The sequence below is a fragment of the Eumetopias jubatus genome, unplaced genomic scaffold (genome assembly GCF_037043125.1).
Source record: "Eumetopias jubatus isolate StellerSeaLion01/CBP00866 unplaced genomic scaffold, mEumJub1_p1.0 scaffold_5, whole genome shotgun sequence".
NCBI lineage: Eukaryota > Metazoa > Chordata > Mammalia > Carnivora > Otariidae > Eumetopias > Eumetopias jubatus.
Genome location: NW_028274811.1, coordinates 128,139,359 through 128,163,102, shown reverse-complemented (window position 1 = coordinate 128,163,102; position 23,744 = coordinate 128,139,359).

Below are 23,744 nucleotides of genomic sequence, written 5' to 3'. Positions count from 1 at the left end.
GCTCTGATACAAATCTATTCTATGCTGGGGCCCCTTGAAACTGGGTTCCTTCTTCCTGGGTGAAGCACAAACACATTTTCTACAACTCCGATAACCAGTTCTGCCTGGGACTTATGGTACTTAGTCTACAACTCAGTAAGCAATAGGCTTTTTTCCTGGAAAGAAGAAAAAAATGTCTCAAAAAGAGTAAATAAAGCATTTCATTTGATTTTTCCCTAAGTGTTCCAAAATTAAAATGCAAATTCCTGTCTTGGGAAGGAGGAGGTAGAAATATCATTTGCTTTCAATACTAAGGTCTCTAAGACCACAAAGAGGGAGGCAATGATTAAAATAAAACCTGAACAGTTTTTTATCTTTCTGTGCATTTCTATCTTAAAGAGGCCAGTGGAGTCTGGCCGAGTCTTTTGAAAACCTGATTATTATTATACCTTGCATGTGGTAGAAACTCACTCTTCACCCAAACACACCAGGCTTTTGCTCACAGTACATTTTTGTTTAATGGAAGTTCAGTCTTATATTTGTCATATTCCCCTATCCCAAGAAGTGCCCAAGCCTGGGCACTTCTAAACAAGGACCCCAAAGTTGCTATTCTAGGAAATGTCTTACCTTTTTTAAAGAAGTTACTTGAGAGTCATCAGCCTCTGACAGACCACTAAGAAAAATAGACACATACTCTGGGGTCTTAGGAGCTAGAATTTAATGCAGGTCTGGGAATAAAAGCAACATGATTCAATCCTGGCTTGTTAATGTTTGGAAATTTGGCAAAGTCAGAGCGGCAGGATTCACAGTAGTTAAGAGGATGGGAACTGAATGGTGCACTCCTGGCTCTGCCATTTACTGATGTACTTAAGCTGTTAAGTTACTTAAACTCTCTGTGCCTCCATTTTTTTTTCATCTCTAAAATGCAGATGACAATAGTTTCTACCTCACCAGGTTGTGTGAAGCATGGAGTTCTTAGACACAAAGCATCTGGAGCAGAGCCTGACACAGAATAGGAAGAACAAACACCCAGAATCAAGTACCTGAATCTTTCTAGGTGTTCTTTTCTACATTAGCTCTCCCTGTTCTCTCCCTTCTTATGGCCTTCTTTTGCACTTGACTTACACTGTTTAGTACTTGTTTATGTATTTCCTTTTACCCAAGAATATGACCTCAGTAACTAGCCCAGTGCCTGCCCTGTATTAGAGGCTGAATATATATTTCTTAAAAAACTGAATGAATTAATATATAACATTAAAGAGTTGGGCTGGATAATTCTATAATCCACTTTAGCTCTAAAATTCTGACTCTGATTCAGAGACTGACTGATTTTAATAGAATCCAGAAGTTTTCTGAATCAAAAAGAAAATTAATTTTAAAAAAATGTGATGAAAATGGTTCCTAGAGTAACCAAAAGACTAAGTGGAGAGAAAGTATAATTATACCTGAATCACTCTGCTTGCTTCAGAACTCAGGGGAAGAGAGAGTAGAGATGGGTGTCTCAGTAACAGTATAAATAAGTAGATAAATTAATTTAAAAAATGCAAGGAGGCAGGAGTGCATGTGGGGATTCCCATGAAGTTACCCAAAAAATATGGAGTTTGATTTCACTGGATTCCCTTAGGTGTTGAAGGGATCAACTCCACATCTAACCCTCCACTAAAAAGAGACACTTAGACGAGTTCTATCAAAATATAGTGGAAGGATCCTGCAGTCTTGAGTAATGAAATCTTAGCACTGGGTCTTTGGGCTTGTGATAAAAACTTTAGGAAGTTTGAAACATGGAGATAGAGGAGAGAGTAAACAGAAGAGAGAGTGGGTGAGCAAGTGAGAGGACGGTAGTCTGATTGTTAATTGAACATTACTACTTTATTGTCCCTAAAAATCTAAGACAGAATGAAACCAGCTCCCATCACCAAAGTCAAAGAAGGGTTTAAAGCCATAATTTGCAACTGCAAGATTACAGTGGGCTGCCTAATCTGCAGGTGCAAATGCCTTATGAATGGCTTCACCTCTTACAGGGGAGACATCTTGAGTTCAAGATACATTTATTGAGTATGGGTTCTGGACACACACACATATGACAGGATCTCTGCTTAGAAAGAGAGCTTCTTTCTTCCTCCCTTCCTCTGTCCCTTCCTTCCATTCTCTCCCTTCCCCTTTTCTCTCTCTCCCCCCTGCTGTCCTCTCTTCTCTTAAGAGGAAAAAAAAAATAATGGCTTGGAGAAAGCCAATTTAGGAGAACCAAAATGACTAGTTTCCAGTCCTAGCTTTCACATGGCTGTTGACTTAGGACTGTCTGTTGTTTACTATAGCCATCCTTGAATTCTTCCTGTGGTGGTGTGAGGCACAAGTCAGTGAAGTAGTGGATGGGAAAGGGTTTTATATTAGTTTGGGTCCTCTACGAAATAGTCCTCTAGATAGAATTCAACCTGTAAGAGATGGGGTTAATACCTATAAGAGAAGATTTTGATGTAGGTGAAAGAGAGAGGGAAGGAAGGAGGGATGGGTAAGAAGTCTCAAGAGTATAGCTCATTCTAAGAAAGTTTCTCCCAGCCTATATGGAGAATCCTTCAGCCAAAGTTACTCGTTAGAGGAGTCTTGCATCTTGACAGAATGGGCCTGTCATAGCGTGCCTGCTACATGAGTCATGACCTAGGAATGGCCGGTGGGAAGTGGGCGTGGGTGTGGGTCCCTAGGGCCACAGCTTGATCTTTTCTGTCACACTCCTGAAGTAGGAGATATGAGGAGGCATGTTTTTTTGGCTCCCACAGGCTCCCACACTATTTCCTGATATTTTGCCCTAGCCAAATTATACTCCAAAGCACTAATTCCTGAAATCTAGATTAAATAGTGAAATTAAAAAACAAAACCAGGGCGCCTGGGTAGCTCAGTTCGTTGGGCTCCCAACTCTTGGTTTCAGCTCAGGTCATGATTTCAGGGTTGTGAGATGGAGCCCTGTGTCAGTTCCGTGCTCAGTGTGGAGGCTGCTTGAGATTCTGTCTGTCTCCCTCTGCCCCTTCCCCTAGCTTGCCCTTGCACGCACTCTCTCTAAAAAAACAAAAAAACAAAAACCAAACAAAATCAATATAAACCAAAAAAGGACAGATAATAAACTTTTCATACAACTTATTAAAATAACTGTTCTTTATTCTTAATTGATGTCCTTCCTTGCCCTTTTTGGGCATTAAAATATCTGTTTATTTTTAATGAAATCAAAGTGCTACTAGAGAGGCGATATGTTTAATGTCTTTAACCTAGCACATTTAATAGTGGGCATCTCTCTGGAAGTTCCAACAAAACTGTATTGGTTAGGTCAAAAAGACAAAGATTCACAGCTCTAAGATAATTGTAAGCCATAAAGCACAGGTCAAGTGAAATTTGATATTGTTTGAATGAATGAAATGAAATATGAAATTTATTGTTAATAGTTTTTTTTTTCCAAGGAAAGCAATCAGTAGCAAACATTCACAGCCACTGCAGCCTGATTGCTGGCCAGAGATCCCAGAGCCCCTAGAGGTGTGGGGAATCTGGAAGGGCTGTCTGTTGATTAAAATCATGCAGGAGGAGGCAAATGCAGAGGGATGCTTTTGTCAATGGCATAAAGCTTGCCAGGGAGAACTAAGGAGGGCTTGATTTTATTAATGTGGCATTCTTTTGCTAAGGACCCAGCACTGGATCATAGAAAAGTAAAAAATCCATTCACGGATATAGATTATTTTCATATTTCAGGACAAAGACAGGTAAGCAGCAAGATTTTCTAAGTGCTCAGCAAGCCCAGGCATATTTCTGCTTGAATAGAAAAATAAAATAAAATAGCCTCTGCTCTTATAAATCCACATACCTGGATTTTAACATGATGGTATTGCCAAGAACTAGTAATTAGTTGGAAGTATCTGGTCAAAATCAAATAAAATTGAGTCAACCAGCTCCCTTGAATTCATTTAGTCTTTTTCAGACTTTATAATATTAAGTTGCTTATGCAAAGTTGCTCTTAATAAAACAAAATAAAGGCTACCTTGAGGATATCTTGTCAGACTTTAATCACTGTAGATTAATTATGTTTTTCAGAAACAAAAACACATTGTTTGAGATGTCTCCAAGCTTGGCAACACCTGAGCTGACATGTCAAAAGGAAGATCGGTTTAGGTAAATGCTTTCAGATTACTTGTGGTTGAATTATTGCCAGGCTCCATTCTCAGCAAATAGAAATTCTGATCCTTGGGGCCAACACTGCTCTACTGGGAAGGAGGCACTGACAGATACCATCAACAGGTAAGTTTATGTAAAGACGAAGAAAGCCGTCAGGGAAATACTTCGAAGTGTTTACCTACAAAATTTTACTTGGCACTGCCAAGCTGCTAGTCACCAGCCATTTCTGGGCAAGATACTATGCATTTTTTTTGATGGCATAGCTTGGATACCATGGGATTTCTCTTCCTAGTAACTTGGTGAGAGGGAGATGGGGCAACAGAGAGAAGTTTAGAAGCCACATCTCAGGGGTATATTTAAGTATCCATGACTGATAAGGTGTAAACCGACCACAGATTAATAGTATTTATACAAGAAAGTTCTTTAGAAACTTGATTTGAATGTGGACTATTTTTCACTATTTCTCAGAGAAAATGTTGTGTGGAGAGATTATGGACAAGTTAAAGAAGGTACTCCTATATAAAGCACTTAGTTAAGCATGTGGAACTTCCTACCTAGAGAGTTAGGACAGGAAGAAAATATAAACAAACTAAAGAGAGTTTTAGATTCACATTGTGAATAAAAAAATGATGAACATTCAGATTCATCTCTAATTTTTCATAAGGGTACCGAGGACATCAGACCAGGGAAGGATAAGAGGAACGAAGAATAAGAGGAACAAATAAAAGTGTATGGCAGAGAGTCACTGCAAGATAGCATTTTTCCAAAAATTTCTTTCAGTATCCAAAGAGGCACAAATCTGAGACCAGGAAGACTACTGACTCCATAGAACCTCAATTGTTAATATTTTTGGAGAGGTTGCAAATACAAGTACTTTCTTAGTCCATAGATTCTTAGCTGCTGGACTGTGCACAGAATGCAGGAGATAGTGTGTGGTCTATGAACATGGATGGGAAAAATTTATAGCTGTTTTTCATGTCTAACTGAAATTTAACTTTTCCTTAAATTATAAAGGTAGACAACAAACCACAGTAGTATTAATACTTATGACTTTGCACCAATACAAATAAAAATATTTTCATATCATAATTTCAGTAATTGCAGGTATCTTGAACTACCATGCTGTATTCAATAGCATTTATTTCCTTTGTAATCCATTACCTATTATGTTTCTCGAACTACCAAAGGTTTCTATGACACAACCAGATTACAAACTCTGGCCTGTGGGAAAAGCAAGGAGGCCTGGGAATCAAGAGACCTGGATTTACCTCTATATTAGTTATTAATTCATTTAAAAAAAAACTTTTTTTTTCAATTTACCAAAAAATTGCCAAGAGACTTCACAGAGCTCCCACATACTTGGCACCCAGTTTTACCTATAAATAATATCTTATATTGCTATGGTATGGGTATATTTGTTACACCTTGTTGATATATTGTTGTTACCTGAAGTCCATACTGGATTCCCTTAGTTTTTCCCCATTGAGAATGATATTTGCTGTGGGTTTTTCATAGATGGCTTTTATGATATTGAGGTATGTACCCTCTATCCCTACACTGTGAAGTGTTTTAATCAAGAAAGGATGCTGTACTTTCTCAACTGCTTTTTCTGCATCTATTGAGAGGATCATATGTTTCTTTTTCTTTCTTTTATTAATGTATTGTATCACATTGATTGATTTGTGGATGTTGAAACAACCTTGCAGCCCAGGAATAAATCCCACTTGGTCGTGGTGAATAATCTTTTTAATTACTGTTGGATCCTATTGGCTAGTATTTTGGTGAGAATTTTTGCATCCATGTTCATCAGGGATATTGGTCTGTACTCTTTTTGATGGGGTCTTTTTCTGGTTTTGGGATCAAGGTAATGCTGGCCTCATAAAATGAGTTTGGAAGTTTTCCTTCCATTTCTATTTCTTGGAAAAGTTTCAGAATAATAGGTATTAATTCTTCTTTAAATGTTTGGTAGAATTTCCCTGGGAAGCCATCTGGTCCTGGGCTTTTGTTTGCTGGGAGATTGTTGATTACTGCTTCAATTTCCTTACTGGTTATGGGTCTGTTCAGGTTTTCTATTTCTTCCTGGTTCAGTTTTGGTAGTTGATACATCTCTAGGAATGCATCCATTTCTTCCAGATTATCTAATTTGCTGGCATATAGTTGCTCATAATATATTCTTATAATTGTTAGTATTTCTTGGGTGTTGGTTGCGATCTCTCCTTTCATTCATGATTTTATTTATTTGGGTCCTTTCTCTTTTCTTTTTGATAAGTTTGGCCAGGGGTTTATCAATCTTATTAATTCTTTCAAAGAACTAGCTCCAGTTTTATTGATCTGTTCTACTATTCTTTTGGTTTCTATTTCATTGATTTCTGCTCGATCTTTATTATTTCTCTTCTTCTGCTGGGTTTAGGCTTTATCTGCTGTTCTTTCTCCAGCTCCTTTAGGTGTAAGGTTAGGTTGTGTATTTGAGACCTTTCTTGTTTCTTGAGAAAGGCTTGTATTGCTATATACTTTCCTCTTAGGACTGCCTTTGCTGCATCCCAAAGATTTTGAACAGTTGTGTTTTCATTTGTTTCCATGAATTTTTTTAATTCTTTAATTTCCTGGTTGACCCATTCATTCTTAAGTAGGATGCTCTTTAGCCTCCATGTATTTGAGATCTTTCCAACTTTCCTCTTGTGATTGAGTTCTAGTTTCAAAGCACTGTGGTCTGAAAATATACAGGGAATGATCCCAGTCTTTTGGTACCAGGTGAGACCTGATTTGTGGCCCAGGATGTGATCTATTCTGGAGAATGTTCCATAGGCACTAGAGAAGAATGTGTATTCTGTTGCTTTGGGATGGAATGTTCTGAATATATCTGTGAAGTCCATCTGGTCCAGTGTGTCATTTAAAGTCTTTATTTCCTTGATCTTTTGCTTAGATGATCTGTCCATTTCAGTGAGGGGATTGTTAAAGTCCCCTACTATTATTGCATTATTGTCGATGTGTTTCTTTGCTTTTGTTATTAGTTGGCTTATATAATTGGCTGCTCCCATGTTAGGGGCACACATATTTAAAACTGTTAGATCTTCTTGTTAGACAGACCCTTTAAGTATGATGTAGTGTCCTTCCTCATCTCTTCTTATAGTCTTTGGTTTAAAATCTAATTTGTCTGATATAAGGATTGCCACCCCAGCTTTTTTTTTTTTTTAAGAATTTATTTATTTATTTGACAGAGAGAGATACAGCAAGAGAGAGAACACAAGCAGGGGGAGTGGGAGAGGAAGAAGCAGGCTTCCCACAGAGCAAGGAGCCTGATGCAGGGCTCAATCCCAGGACCCTGAGATCATGACCTGAGCCAAAGGCAGACACTTAACGACTGAGCCACCCAGGCACCCCACCCCAGCTCTCTTTTGATGTCCATTAGCATGGTAAATGGTTTTCCACCCCCTCACTTTCAATCTGGAGGTGTCTTTGGGTCTAAAATGAGTCTTCCAGACAGCATATTGATGGGTCTTGTTTTTTATCCAAGTGATACCTTGTGTCTTTTGATTAGGGCATTTATCCCATTTACATTCAGGGTAACTATTGAAAGATATGAATTTAGTGTCATTGTATTGCCTGTAAGGTGACTGTTACTGTTTATTGTCTCTGATCCTTTCTGGTCTATGTTACTTTTAGGCTTTTTCTTTGCTTAGAGGACCTGTTTCAATATTACTTGTAGGGCTGGTTTTGGTGTTCACAAATTCTTTTAGTTTTTATTTGTCCTGAAAGCTTTTTATCTCTCCTTCTATTTTCAATGACAGCCTAGCTGGATATAGTATTCTTGGCTGCATATTTTTCTCATTTAGTGCTCTGAATATATCATGCCAGTCCTTTCTGGCCTGCCAGGTCTCTGTGGATAGGTTTGCTGCCAGTCAATGTTTCTACCATTGTAGGTTACATATCTCTTCTCTAGAGCTGCTTTCAGGATTTTCTCTTTGTCTCTGAGACATGTGAGTTTTACTATTAGATGTTGGGGTATTGACCTATTTTTATTGATTTTGAGGGGGGTTCTCTGTGCCTCCTGGATTTTGATACCTTTTTCTTTCCCCAAATTAGGGAAGTTCTCTGCTATAATTTGCTCCAATATACCTTCTGCCCCTCTCTCTTTTTCTTCTTCTTCTGCGATCCCAATTATTCTAATGTTTTGCTTTATGGTATCATGTATCTCTCGAATTCTCCCCTCCTGATCCAGTAGTTGTTGATCTCTCTTTTTCTCAGCTTCTTTATTCTCCCTCATTTGGTCTTCTATATCACTAATTCTCTCTTCTGCCTCATTTATCCTAGCAGTTAGGGCCTCCATTTTTTATCACACCTCATTAATAGCCTTTTTGATTTTGACTTGGTTAGATTTTATTTTCTCCAGAAAGGGATTCTCTAGTATCTTCTATGCTTTTTTCAAGCCCAGCTAGTATCTTTATAATTGTCATTCTGAACTCTAGTTCTGACATCTTACTAATGTCTGTATTGATTAGGTCCCTGGCAGTCGGTATTGCCTCTTGTTCTTTTTTTTGAGGTGAGTTTTTCCATCTTGTTCTTTTGTCCAGAGTAGAATAGATGGATAGAGAATAAAATGCTAAAAGTGTAACAATGACTGCAGAAAAATACACACTAAACAAATCAGAAGAGATCTGAAACGGGGTGGGGGGGGAGAGGGCGGTGCTGGACGAGGGGAACAAAGGGGAAAAAAAAAGGAATATGATCAGGCTGGTGAATAGAACAGAGCCAAACACTAGATTTTGGGTGTATTTTGGTCTGTTAGAAGAAATTGCTTCCCAAAATTTTAAAGAAAGAAAAACTTACATATATACAAAAATAAGGGTAAAGACAATGAAGGGATGGAGTTATGACTGTAAAGATGAAAATTTAAAAAAGATTTTATAAAAGGAATTGATAAAATAAGAAGTTGGTTGGAAAAAGAATGAAAAAAATTTAAAAAAAAAAGAATGTGATCAGGCAGGAGACTAGGACAAAGTCATACACTAAATTCGGGTATATTTTGGTCTGTTAGAAGAAACTGTTTCCCAAAATTTTATAGAAAGAAAAAATTATATATATACAAAAAATAAGGTTAAATACAATGAAGGGATAGAATATGACTGTAAAAATGAAAATTAAAGGGCACCTGGGTGGCTCAGTTGGTTAAGCAACTGCCTTTGGCTCAGGTCATGATCCTGGGATCCCAGGTTTGAGTCCCACATCGGGCTCCCCCTGCTCTGCAGGGAGCCTGCTTCTCCCTCTGCCTCTGCCTGCCACTCTCCTTGCTTATGCTCTCTCTCTGTCAAATAAATAAATAAGATCTTAAAAAAAATGAAAATTAAAAAAAGATTTTTAAGAAGGAATTGATAAGATGTTGGTTGAAAAAGAAAAGAAGAAAAATTCAACTAAAAAAATAGAAAAAGAAAAAATAAAGAAAATTTAAAAAATTAACTTAGGAAGACTAAAGAATCATGGGGAAAAAAGCCATGAATTCTATATGCTGTATTCCCCTAGCGCTGGGGTTTTGTGGTTCTCATTGATAGGTAAACTTGGTCTTGGCTAGATGTTCTTGCTGATCTTCTGGGGGTGGGACCTGTTGCAGTGATTCTCAAATGCCTTTGCCTGAGGCAGAATTGCCCCGCCCTTTCCTGGCCCAGCTAAGTAATCTGCTGGGGTTTGCTCTCGGTAGCTTTTGTTCCCTGCAAGCTTTCTGTACAGCTTTGGAGGACGAGAAAGAAAATGGCGGCCTCCCAATCTCTGGTCCTGGAGGAGCTGAGAACTTGGGGCCTCACTCCTCACTGAGCCCTCATAGAAAAGCAGTCAATCACTCCTGTCTCCCTGGTCTCCAGCTGCACTCCGTGCTCACCCGGCCTGTGACCGAGCATTTCTATCTCTGGCACACGACCCTATCTGGCATCTCCAAATCAAGCAGATTCCTGGTGGATCATGGTTTATGGCAACCCCAAGCTGAGAGCCCACTTCTTGTATGTCTTTGCAGCCATCTTCCCTGCTCCAATACTGGGGAACTCTGCCACACTCAGGCCCCCCTGGTCTTTCTGTGACCCCAAGGGTCCTGAGACCATGTTGTGCCAGCGAGGGTTCCACCCCCCACTCAGCCACTGGAGCGACGTCCCTCAGCAGAGCCAACTTCTAAAAGTTCCAATTTTGTGCTCCACTGCTCTATCACTTACCAGTGGTGGCTGACGGAGGCCCCCTCCCCCCATTGTCTATCTTCCTGTATATTACCTCGGATTCACTTCTCCACACGTCCTACCTTCCAGAAAGTGGTCACTTTTCTGTTCATAGAATTGCTGCTATTCTTTTCTTTGATCTCCTGTTGAGTTTGTAGGTGTTCTGAGTCATTTGATAACTATCTAGTTGAATTCCTGGGACCAGATGAAATTTAGGTCTCCTACTCCTCCACCATCTTGCTCCTCCCCCCCCGTACAATATGTCTTTTATTGTATAGTGTGAATCTTAGCCTCTTCCCTGGGCCCCTGGAGTTCTGTTTGAGAGCATGAATACTGAAGGTTGAGAAATTAGAGCCTACTAAATAGGCCCATCACACGTGATTTTTGGCCAAAATATCTAGGAATGAGGGGAGTCCTATATTTTACCCAAATATGATGTATGTTTTCTCTTTTTTAAACAGCTCTGTGAATCAGGATTAAATAATACTAGTTCCTGAAATAAACAAACCCCAAATGTCAGTATTTGACCCAACAAAGGTTTATTTCTCACTTATAACCCATGGAGGGTGAGTAGTAGAGCTTTGCTCTCCTTATGCTGTGGTCATATTATTTTCAACTTGTGGCTTCTTTAGGTTGTCTTAGTGTGTCATCCAGCCAACAGATGGATATAAGAGAAAACAAATATGAAAAAGTTACAGTCTAAATTTTTTTCATTTATATTCATTCCATGAGTAAAAATTAGTTATATAGTCTAGAATGTTAAGGGTCTGTTAAATGTAATTTAGCCATGTGCCTAGGAAGAATAAACAGATTTGGTGAGTATCTGGTCAGTCTCTGCAAAACATTTTTTTTCTGTTTATTTAAACAAGTATAAAAATATACTTCATATATAATATATGAAGAACTGCTTTACCTCAGCACCCTTTCAAAAAAGTACTCTGCTCCCTTAGGGAATCTATGTTTTGGGGTGTTTTTGGTTTGAAGCTATGTTTGGATGAGTTTAGCAAACTTGTAAAGACTTAGGAAAATGCTGAGGATGGAGAAGTTTTTGTTCTGAATGAGACTTATAAGGACTGCATATGACTTTTTTCCCATATAACTTTAGAAAGGGATTATAAAATAAGCATGAGCTATCTCTGGCAAAACCATGAGGGAAGTGAAGCTGCACAATGCTTTCCTTTCCCCTTTTCCTTATTGGATTTCTCCCTCTTCATCCTTCCATTTCCAGGTACCAGGACCCTCATACTAGCTGTCAAGCACACCTCCCCTCCTCTCTCAGAATTTACCAGCCTTGTATCCTGTCAGGGCTTTGTATGGTGCTTAATCAGAGAAACTACTTCATAGTTAGATATTGACAGCTGATTATCTAACTGTGATATCACTTCCAGAGATGTTTGCAGTTCGACAGGCATTCTTGGCAATATAACACTTGAAATCTTTCCATTCTATTGGACTTAGAGGACTGCAGCAAGCCTACAGGGCTTTTTCGTGTAGCTTCCAATTCATACTTCATAGGTATTCACCAAGAGAGGAAACAAAGGGAGTCTATTCAGACATTCATGAAGGCCTATGACAGTTCTCCATAACCAGTGCTGGGGCGAGTAGTTCTCCATATCCTGCTTTCTTAGTAATTCCATTATAATAGTGACTCATTTTTCAGTCATCTTTCCTCTCTAGCTATTGTTAACAAGTACCTGAAAAGAAGGGAAGAGACCTGTGAGCTACTGAAGTAGCTTCCAGTAACACAAACTCAGGCCCTCATCTCTACTGAAGAGACCTTCTGATATGCAGTCACAATCAATTTTTATTTCATATAGAATTTTATTAAGGTGAGTAATCTGATTTATAGCCCAAGGATACATTGGAAATAAAAAAATACAGGTTGCAAAAAGATGGTTTTTATAAAATCAAGAACAACTTGGGCAACCTGCAGTGACAACACAGTGAAACAGTTATTTTATAACATTTAGAAGAGATGGAGATATGATTAGTATTCTCTAGTTAAAAAGATATACTTTGATTTCTATCAAACAAATTCAAGCTAAAAAATTTGGGCATGGGGGGTTTTACTATATGTAAATTATGTTTTAATAAAAAAATGGAAAAAAATTGGACAGGAAACAAGTATCTTCTGAAAGGAAAACAAATCTGGGAGTGGGGCAGGTGTGTGGTGATATTGCAAAACTGAATGTGGAGACCTCTGCATCTATGCTCTTTTGGAGAGCCATGAGTTACTGAATAAGATATGCGGCAGTTAATTTGGTCTCATTGTGTTTCTGCATATTCTTCACTCTTTCTGATGGAGAAAGTGCAGTACAGAGTTCTCCAGAATGTATGCTAAAATAAAAATACTTCTCTCAAAGCTGGGACCCTGTTTTAGTAGTACTTGGGGATGTGATTCTTTACGACATAACCTTTTGGAGAAGGCTAGAGATTGTGTTGGTCCAAGGAATATTACACCAGAGACCACAACGCTTACCAAGGCCACAGTGATGGAAAAGGCCAACAAAAAGAAGCAAACAGTCTCACTGTAGTGCTTGTTATCAGAAGTCTTATTTGCTTTAAAAATAATTGACAGCTGAAAGAGGCTACCTTTAAAAGTGTCCATAAATGATACAGAAGGTTCATGTGAGGTGTTTTTAATGAGTAGGTTTTTAGACAATTGTTTAGTTTTTGCCTTGTTCATTTTAATTACCATTAATAGAATCTGCATTAGGAGAAAACACAATGGCTAAATTTTTGGAAGAACTCTTTTCTGTGTGTTGGGGTGGTGGGTAAAGATTGAAATATGTGAAAGAAAGCTTCTGGCTATATCAGGGCCAAAAAAACATGTTTATTGATCATGTATACTGAAGTCTTGCTAAATTAACTTACTAGTTTTAGTAGTTTTTTCTGTAGAGTCCATTGGATTTTCTACATAGACGATCATTTATCTGTGAATAGAGACAGTTTTACTTCTTCCTTTCAAGACGAAATGCTTTTTTCTCTGTTACTGCATTGGTCAAATTCTCCAGTATAATGCTAAATAGCAAGGAATGAGATGTATATCATGCCTTGTTTCTGATCTTAGGGGGAAAAATTAGTCTTTCATCATTAAAGTCTGATGCTAGCAATAGTTTTGTAGATGCCCTTGTTCATGTCAAAGAAGTACCCTTCTTTTCCTACTTTACTGACAGTTTTTATCAGGAATGGATGTTTAATTTGTTAAATGCTTTTTCTGCACCTGTTCAGATGAAGTGATTTTTTTTTTAGCTTTTTAATATGTTGAATTACATTAATTGATGTTCAAATGCTAAACTAACTTTGTATTTCTGAGATAAACCCCACTTGGTCATGATTTGGTTTACTAAAATTTGTGAAAAATTCTTGTGCCTATGTTCATGTGGGACATTGGTTTAAAATTTTTTATCTTATAATGTCTTATTCGGTTTGGGTATCAGAGCAACAATGGCTTCATAGAATGATTCGGGAAATATTCACTTCTCTTAATGTTTTTGGAAGAGTTTGTGTGGAATTGATATTTAGTCCATAAAAATTTGGTGGAATTCTTTGATGAGTCATTGGGGCTTGGAGTTTTCTTTATGGGAAAGTTTAACTACAAATTCAGTTTCCTTACCAGATAGGACTATTTGAGTTATCTATTTTTTTTTGACTGAGTTTTGATAGTTTATACTTACAAATAATTTGTTTCATTTATGTTTTAGAATACATTGACATAAAGCTGTTTATAATCTTCTCTTATCTTTTTGATATCTGTAGTCTGAATCTGTAGTGGTATCACCTCTCATTCTCCAAATTGGCAATTTATGCCTTCTTTCCTTTTTTTTGTCAAACTAGAGTTTTTTGTTATTATGTTCAGTTAGCCACTGTGTAGTACATCATTTGTTTTTGAGAGTAGCATCAATTTTATTGGTCTTCTCAAAGAATCAGTTATTGGTTTCATTGATATTCTCTATTGTTTTTCTTTTAATTCATTTCTACAATAATTTTTATTATTTCCTTTCTTTTGTTTTAGTTTGCTCTTCTTTTTCTAATTTCTTAAGGTAGAAGCTGAAGTTATTGATTTGAGACCTTTCTTACTTTCCACAATAGGTTTTTAGTTCCATGAATTGTCCTTTAAAAGATGCTTTAGCAACATTCCATAATTGTGTTTTTTATTTCCACTCAATTCAATATGACCCATGGGTCAAAGAATAGTTTTTTAGGTTTTAAATATTGAGGGATTTTCCATGTCTTTTTTAAAGTGATTTTTAATTTATTTCCATTGAAGTTAGATAACATACTTTGTATGATGTGAATGTTTCTGAATTTATTTTATTTTTCACAATATTATTGACTATATTCCCTATGCTGTACTTTTCGTCTATATGACTTTCTTATTCTATAACTTGAAGTTTGTATCTTTTAATGCCTTCACCTATTTTACCCACCCCTCCACCTACCTTCCCCCTGGAAGCCACCAGTTTGTTCTCTGTATTTAAGTCTTTTTTTTTTTTCCATTTGCTCATTTGTTTTGTTTTTTGGCCTCCACATATAAGTGAAATCACATGGTATTTGTCTTTCTCTGTTTTGCTTATTTCATTTGGTATAACGCCCTCTAGGTCCATCCATGTTGTCACAAATGGCAAGATTTCATTCTTTTTTAAGGCTAATACTCCATTGTGTGTGTGTGTGTGTGTATGTGTGTGTGTGTATGTGTGTGTGTATGCCATATCTTCTCTACCCATTCATCTATCAGTGGTGACTTGGGGTGCTTTCATATCTTGGTTATTGTAAATAATGTTGCAATAAAGATAAGAATGCATATATTTTTTTCAAATTAGTGTTTTCATTTTCTTTGGGTAAATACCTAGTAGTGGAATTACTGGATTACATGGTAGTTCCATTTTTAATTTTTTGAAGATCCTCCATACTGTTTTCTATAGTAATTGTACCAATTTACATTCCCACCAACAGTGCAGAGGGTTCCCTTTTCTCCAGTCCTCGCCAACCTGTGTTATTTCTTGTCTTTTGGATACTAGTCATTCTGACTGGTATGAGGTGATATCTCATTGTGGTTTTGATTTGCATTTCCCTGATAATTAGTGATGTTGAGCATCTTTTCATGTGTTTGTTGGTCATCTGTATATCTTTTTTTAAGTTCTAATTTAAATTCCAGTTAGTCAACATACAGTGTATTATTAGTTACAGGTCTACAATATAGCGATTCAACACTTCCATACAACACCCAGTGCTACTCACAAGTGTATTCCTTAATCCCCACCACATATTCAATCCATCCCCCCACCCACTTCCCCTCTGATAACCATCAGTTTGTCCTGTATAGTTAAGAGTCTGTTTCTTGGTTTGCCTCCCTCTCTCTCTCTTTTTTCCCCTTTGCTGGTTAGTTTTGTTTCTTAAATTCCACATATCAGTGAAATAATGTTTTTGTCTTTCTCTGACTCAGTTATTTTGCTTAGCATTATACTCTCTAGCTCCATCCATGTTTTTGCAAATGGCAAGATTTCATTCTTTTTTATTGCTGAGCAATATCCCTATATATATATATATAATTTTTTTTCATACTAGTCATTGTGACTGGTATAAGGTGATAAATCATTACGGTTTTGCTTTGCATTTCCCTGATGATTAGTGATGTTGAACATCTTTTCATGTGTTTGTTGGTCATCTGTGTGTGTGTGTGTGTGTGTGTGTGTATACATATACATATATATATGTATATATACCACATCTTTTTTTATCCATTTATTAATTGGTGGACATCTGGGCTGTTTCCATAATTTTGCTATTGTAGATAATGCTGCTATAAACATCAGGGTACATGTATCTCTCTGAATTAGTTTTTTTCTATTCTTTTTTAAAAAAGATTTTATGTACTTATTTGAGAGAGACACAGAACATGAGCAGGGGGTAGGAGCAGAGGGAGGGGGAGAAGCAGACTCCCCACTGAGCTGGGAGCCCAAAATGGGGCTTGATCCCAGGACCCCAGGATCATGACCTGAGCTAAATGCAGCCACTTAACTGACTGAGCCACCCAAACACCCCAGTTTTTTTGTGTTCTTTGGGTAAATACTTAGTAGTGCAATTGCTGGATCATAGGGTAGTTCTATTTTTAACTTTTTGAGGAACTTCCATACTATTTTCCAGAGTGGCTGTACCAGCTTGCATTCCTGTCAACAGTGTAAGAGGGCTCCCCTTTCTCCACACCTTGCCAACATCTGTTGTTTCCTGAGTTGTTAATTTTAGCCATTCTGACTGGTGTAAGGTGGTATCTCATTATGATTTTGATTTGTATTTCCTTGATAATGAGTGATGTGGAGCATTTTTCATGTGTCTGTTGGCCATCTGGATGTTGTCTTTGGAAAAATGTTTGTTCATGTCTTATGCCCATTTTTTATTTGGATTATTTATTTTTGGAGTGTTGAGTTGTATAAGTTCTTTATATATTTTGGATACTAACCTTTTATCAGATACATCACTTGCAAATATCTTCTCCCATTCCATAGGCTGTCCTTTAGTTTTGTTGATTGTTTCCATAGGTTGTTTTGTAGTTTTGTTGATTGTTTCCTTCCCTGTGCAAAAGCTTTTTACTTTGATGAAGTCCCAATAGTTTATTTTTGCTTTTGTTTCCCTTGCCTCCAGAGACATATTTAGATTGAAGTTGCTATGGCCAATGTCAAGGAAGTTATTGACTATGGTTTCGTCTAGGATGTTTTTATGGTTTCAAGTCTCACATTTAGGTCTTTAATCCATTTTGAATTTATCCTCTTTTTTAGAAGATTTTATTTATTTATTTGATAGAGAGAGAGAGATAGTGACAGAGATAGCGAGAAAGAGCACAAGCAGGGGGAGAGGCAAAGGAAGAGGGGAAAAATAGGCTCCCTGTGGAGCAGGAAACTGGACGTGGGGCTCGATCCTGGGACCCTGGGATCATGACCTGAGCTGAAGGCAGACGCTTAACAACTGAGCCACCCAGGCACCCCCATTTTGAATTTATTCTTGTGTATGGTATAAGACAGTGGTCCAGCTTCTTTCTTTTGCATGTCCAGCTTTCCCGACACCATTTGTTGAAGACTCTCTTTTCCCACTGGATATCCTTTCCTGTTTTGTTGAAGATTGACTGCTTAGTTGTGGATTCATTTCTGGGTTTTCTATTGTTCTATTGATCTATGTGTCTATTTTTGTGCCAGTACCACACTTATTTTGATCACTACAGCTTTGTAATATATCTTGAAGTCTGGAATTGTGATGCTTTCAGCTTCGCTTTTCTTCTTCAGGGTTGCTTTGGCAATATATTCAGGGTCTTTTGGGGTTCCATACAAATTCTAGAATTGTTTGTCCTAGTTTTGTGAAAAATGCTTGGTATTTGGATAGGGATTGCATTAAGTGTGTAGATTATTTTGGGTAGGATAGACCTTTTAATAATATTGTCCTTCCAATCCATGAACACGGAATGTTTTCCCCTTTTTGTGTCATCTTCAATGTCTATCATCAGTGTTTTATACTTTTCAGAGTACAGTTCTTTTGCCTCATGGGTTGTTTATTCCTAGGTATGTTACTGTTTTTGGTGCAACTGCAAATGGGATTGATTCCTTAATTTCTCTTTCTGCTGCTTCATTATTGGTGTATAGAAATGCAACAGATTTCTGTATGTTGATTTTGTATCCTATAACTTTACTGAATTTGTGTATCAGTTCTAGCAGTTTTTTGGTGGAGTCTTTCAAGTTTCCCAAATAGAGTATCATGTCATCTGTGAAGAATAAAAGTCTTACTTCTTCCTTGCTGATTTGGATGCCTTTTATTTCTTCTTCCTGTCTGACTGCTGTGACTAGGACTTCCAGTATTATGTTAAATAACAGTGGTGAGAGTGGACATCCCTGTCTTAATCCTGACCATAGAGGAAAAGCTCTCAGTTTTTCCCCAATGAGGATGATATGAGCTGTGGATTTTTCATATATAACCTTTATTATGTTGAGGTATGTCCCTCTAAACCTACTTTGTTGAGGGATTTTAGCATGAATGAATGTGGTACTTTGTCAAATGCTTTTTCTGTATCTATTAAACTGATCATATGGTTCTTATCCATTCTGTTATTAATGTGGTGTATCATGTTTATTGATTTGCAAATATTGAACCACTCTTTCATTCAAGGAGTAAATCCCATTTGTGTGTGTATGTCTTTTTTGGGAAAATGTCCATTCAGGTCATCTGCCCAATTTTTAATTGGATTATTTTTTCTGTTGAGCTGAATAAGTTCTTTATATATTTTGGATATTAACTCCTTATCTGATATATCATTTGCAAATATCTTCTCCCATTCAGCAGGTTGCCTTTGTTTTATTGGTAGCTTCCTTTGCTGTGCAAAAGACTTATTTTTTGTGTAGTCCCAGTAGTTTATTTTTGCTTTTGTTTCCCTTGTCTGAGTAAATATATCCATTAATATGGTGCTAAGGCCAATTTCCAAGCCTCACTGCAGATGTTTTCTTGTAGGAGTTTTATGATTTCAGGTTTCACATTTAGGACTTAAATCCACTTTGTGTTTATATTTGTGTGTAAAGAAAGTGGTCCAGTTTTATTCTTTTGATGTAGCTGTCCACTTTTCCCAGCACCATTTATTGAAGAGACTGTCTTTCCCCCACTGTATATTCATGCCTCTTTTGTCATAAACTAATTGACCAAATAAGCATGGGTTTGTTTCTGGGCCCTCTATCCTGTTCTGCTGATCTATGTCTATTTTTGTGCCAGTATCATACTATTTTGATTTACTATAGTTTGTAATATATCTTGAAATCTGAGATTTTGATACTGACAGCTTTGTTCTTTTCTCTCAAGATTGCTATGGCAAAAGGGCACCTGGGTAGCACAGCTGGTTAAGCATCCAACTCTTGGTTTGGGCTCATGTTGTGAGACTGAGCCCCATGTCAGGCTCCATATTCAGTGCAGAGTCTGCTTAAGTTTCTCTCTCCCTCTCCCTCTGCCCTTCCCCCTGAGTTTGCATTTTCTCTCTCTTAAATAAATAAATAAATCTGTAAAAAAAAAAGATTGCTTTGGCAAGGCACACGGATGACTCAGTTGGAAGAGCATATGACTCTTGATCTTGGATTCTTGAGTTTGAGTCCCACGTTGGGTATAGAGATTACTTACAATAAATAAATTTAAAAAATTTTTCAAGATTGCTTTGGCTATTTGGGGTATTTTGTGGTTCCATTCAAATTTTAGGTTTATTTGGTCTAGTTCTGTGAAAAATGTTATTGGTATTTTGAGAGGGATTGCAATGAATCTGTACATTGCTTTGGGTAATTTGGAAACTTTAACCATGAGCACTGTATATCTTTCCATTTGTTCATATCATCTTCAATTTCTTTCATCAATGTTGGATGATTTCCAGAGTATAGGTCTTTCACTTCCTTCATTAAATTTATTCCTGGTTATTTTATTCTTTTTAGTGAAACTATAAATGGGATTGCTTTCTTAATTTCTCTTTCTGCTAGTTTGTTATTAGTGTATAGAAATGCAGTACATTTCTGTATATTAATTTGTGCCCTGCAACTTTACTTAATCATTTATTAGTTCTAATAGTTTTTTTTTTGTGGATTCTTCAGGGTTATCATGTCATCTACAAATAGTTTTACTTCCTCCTTACCAATTTGGATGCTTTTTATTTCTTTCTCTTATCTGATTCCTATAGCTAGGACCTCCAGTACTATGTTGAATAAAAGTGGTGACTAGTGGACAATCCTTGTCTTGTTCCTGATCTTAGAGAAAATACTTTTAGTTTTTTATTATCGAGTATGTTAGTTGAGGATTTTTCATATGTTCTCTCTAAACCTAGTTTGTTGGGAGCTTTTAATCACAAATAGATGCTGTATTTTATCATGCTTTTTCTGTATCTTTTGAGATAATTATGGTTTTTTTTTAAAAGATTTTTATTTATTTGAGAGAGAGAGAATGAGAGAGAGAGAGAACATGAGAGGGGGGAGGGTCAAAGGGAGAAGCAGACTGCCCGCTGAGCAAGGAATCTGATGCGGGACTCGAACCCAGGACTCCAGGATCATGACCTGAGCCGAAGGCAGTCGCTTAACCAACTGAGCCACCCAGGCGCCCCAAGAAAATTATGGTTTTTTATTCTTTCTCTTGTTAATGTGATGTATCACATTGATTGATTTGTGAATATTGAACCATCCTTGCATCCCTGGAATAAATCCAACTTGATTGTGGTAAATGATCCCTTAAATGTATAGTTGAATTCAGTTTGCTAATATTTTGTTGAGGAGTTTTGCATCTATGTTCATCAGGGATATTGTCCTGTAGTTTTCTATTTTTTGTTTGTTTTTTGTAGGGTCTTTGGTTTGGTTTCAGAGTAATTCTGGCCTCATAGAATGAATTTGGAAGTTTTTCTTCCTCTTCTATGTTTTGGAATAGTTTGAGAATAGGTATTACCTCTTCTTTAAATGTTTGGTAGAATTCACTCATGAAACCACATGGACTTGTTTGTTGGGGAATTTTTTGATTACCAATTCAATTTTGTTACTAGTAATCCTTCTGATGAAGTTTCCTATTTCTTCTTGATTCAGTGATAGAAGATTGTATGTTTCTAGGAATTTATCCATTTCTTCTAGGTTGTTGAGTTTGTTGGTATATAGTTTTTCATAGTATTCTCATAATTCTCTATATTTCTGTGGTTGTTATTTCTTTTCCTTAATTTCTGCTTTTATTTGAGTCCTCTCTCTTTTCTTGATGAGTCTAGCTAAAGGTTTATCAATTCTGTTTATTTTTTTAAAGAACCAGCGCTTGTTTTCCTTCATCTTTTATATTGTATTTTTTTTAGTCTCTATTTCATTCATTTCTGCTCCAGTATTTATTATTTCTTTCTTTCTACTAACTATGGACTTTTTTTCTATTCCTAGGTCCTTTAGGTGGAAGGTTATATTGTTTAGTTGTCTTGTGTCTTGAGATAGGCCTGTTATCACTATAAACTTCCCTCTTAGAACTGCTTTTGCTCTGTCTCAAAGATTTTGCACCATTGGGTTTTCAATTTCATTTGTCTCCATGTATTTTTTGATTCCATCTTTGATTTCTTTGTTGATCCATTGATTGCTTAGCAGAATGTTTTTTAGTCTCATGGATTTATATTTTTTCCAGTTTTTTTCTCATAATTGATTTCTAGTTTTATACCATTGCAGTCAGAAAAGGTGCTTGATATTATTTCAATCTTAAATTTACTGAGACTTGTTCTGTGGGTAAACATGTGGTCTATCCTGGATAGTGTTCCATGTGCACTTGAAAAGAATGTGTATTCTGTTGTATTTGGATGGAATGTTCTGTATATATCTGTTTGGTCCATCTGGTCTAATGTATTCTTCAAAGCTATTGTTTCCTTGTTAATTTTCTGTGTGGATGATCTATGCACTGATGTAACTGAGGTGTTAAACTCCTATACTATTATTGTATTACTGTCAATTTCTTCCTTTATATCTGTTACTATTTGCTTTATATATTTAACTGCTCCTATGTTGGGAGCATAGATATTTGCTATTATTATATCCTCTTGTTGGATTTATATCTTTATCATTATGCAATGTCCTCCTTTGTCTCTTGATACAGTCTTTATTTTAAAGTCTATTTTGTCTGACATAAGTGATGCTACCTCAGCATTTTTTTCACTTCCATTTGCATGGAACACCTTTTTCCATCACTTTATTTTCAGCCTGTATGTATCCTTAGGTCTGAAGTGAGTCTCTTGTAGGCAGCATATAGATGGGTCTTGTTTTTTTATCCATTCAGTCACCCTATGACTTGTGATTGGGGTATTTAGTCCATTTACATTTAATTATTGATAGGTATATACTTATTGTCATTTTGTTAACTGGTTTCTGGTTGATTTTGTAGCTTTTCTTTGTTCCTTTCTCTCATGCTTTCTTCCTTTGTGGTTTGATGGCTTTCTGTAGTGTTATTCTTTGATTTCTTTATCTTTTGTTTCTGAATTTACTGAGACCTTGTTTTATGGCTTGGAATATGGTCTATCTGGTAAGTATTCTGGGTGGACTTGAAAAGAATGTGTATTCTGCTATTGTTGAGTGGAGTGTTTGAAAATGCCACTTAAATCAAGCTGGTTGTTAATATAATTAAAATCTTCTATATCCTTGTTAACTTTCTGTCTACTTGTTTTATCAATTATTGAGTGAAGGATACTGAACTCCCTATTTGTGGAGTTGTCTATTTCTACATGTATTTTGCAGCTCTCTTATTAGGCAAATCATTATTTAATTTTGTTATGCCCTCGTAATGATTTGACTACTTTAACATTATGAAATGACCTTCTTTATCTCTGGAAATATTCTTTGCTCTGAAATTTACTTTCTCTGATATAACTATAGCCATTCTAGATTTCTTTTGACTAGTATTAGTGTGCAATATTGTTTTTCACCCATTAACTTTTAATTATTTGTGTCTTTATTTTTAAAGTGAATTTTTTCTAAGAAGTATATAGTTGAGAATTGCTTTTTTAAAAATCCAAAATGAAAGTCTTTGCCTTTTAATTAATGGTGTTTTATGGAGTGTTTTTTAGTGATTTCATTTTACTTCTTTTGTTAGTTTTTTTTTTAGCTGTAACTCTGTTTCATTATATAAGTGGTTGCTTTAGAGTTTATAGCAGCCATCTTTAACCCATCACAGTCTACTTTCACGGGATATTATACCACTTCACATACATTATAAGAACTGTAGTATAGTATGCTTTCATTTCTCTACTCCTGACTTTAATGCCATTTAATGCTATGTACTTTATTTATACACATGTATCTCACAAAACATTGTTATCATTGTATTTAATAAAATATTTAAATAATAAAAATCTTACATATTTACCAAGTAGTTTATCATGTAATTACCATGATGCTCTTCATTCCTTTATATAAATCTAGATTTCTACCCAGTATTATTTTTCTATTACCTGAAGATTGGCTAGTGATGAATAGTTCTTCTAAAAGATAATTTTGCTGGGTATAGATTTGTAACTTGACAGATGTTTTTTCTTTAAACACTTTCAAGATTTAGCTCAACTGTCTTTCACATTGTTTCTAATGAGAAATCTGTTGTCATCCTTATCTGTGTTTCTCTGTACATAATATGCTGTTTATTATGTAAACATATTAAAGCTAAATATAGGGGCACCTGGGTGGCTCATTCGTTAAGCATCGTTGACCCCGAATTGGGCTCCCTGCTCCACGGGAAGACTGCTTCTCCCTCTCCCACTCCCCCTGCTTGTGTTCCCTCTCTCACTGTGTCTCAAATAGATGAAATCTTAAAAAAAAAAAGCTAAATATATAAAGGATTTTCTCTTTTTTACTGTTTTTTTTTCTCACTGATTTTAAGCAATTTGATTATAATATACCTTGGTGAAGCTTTTTTCATGTTTCT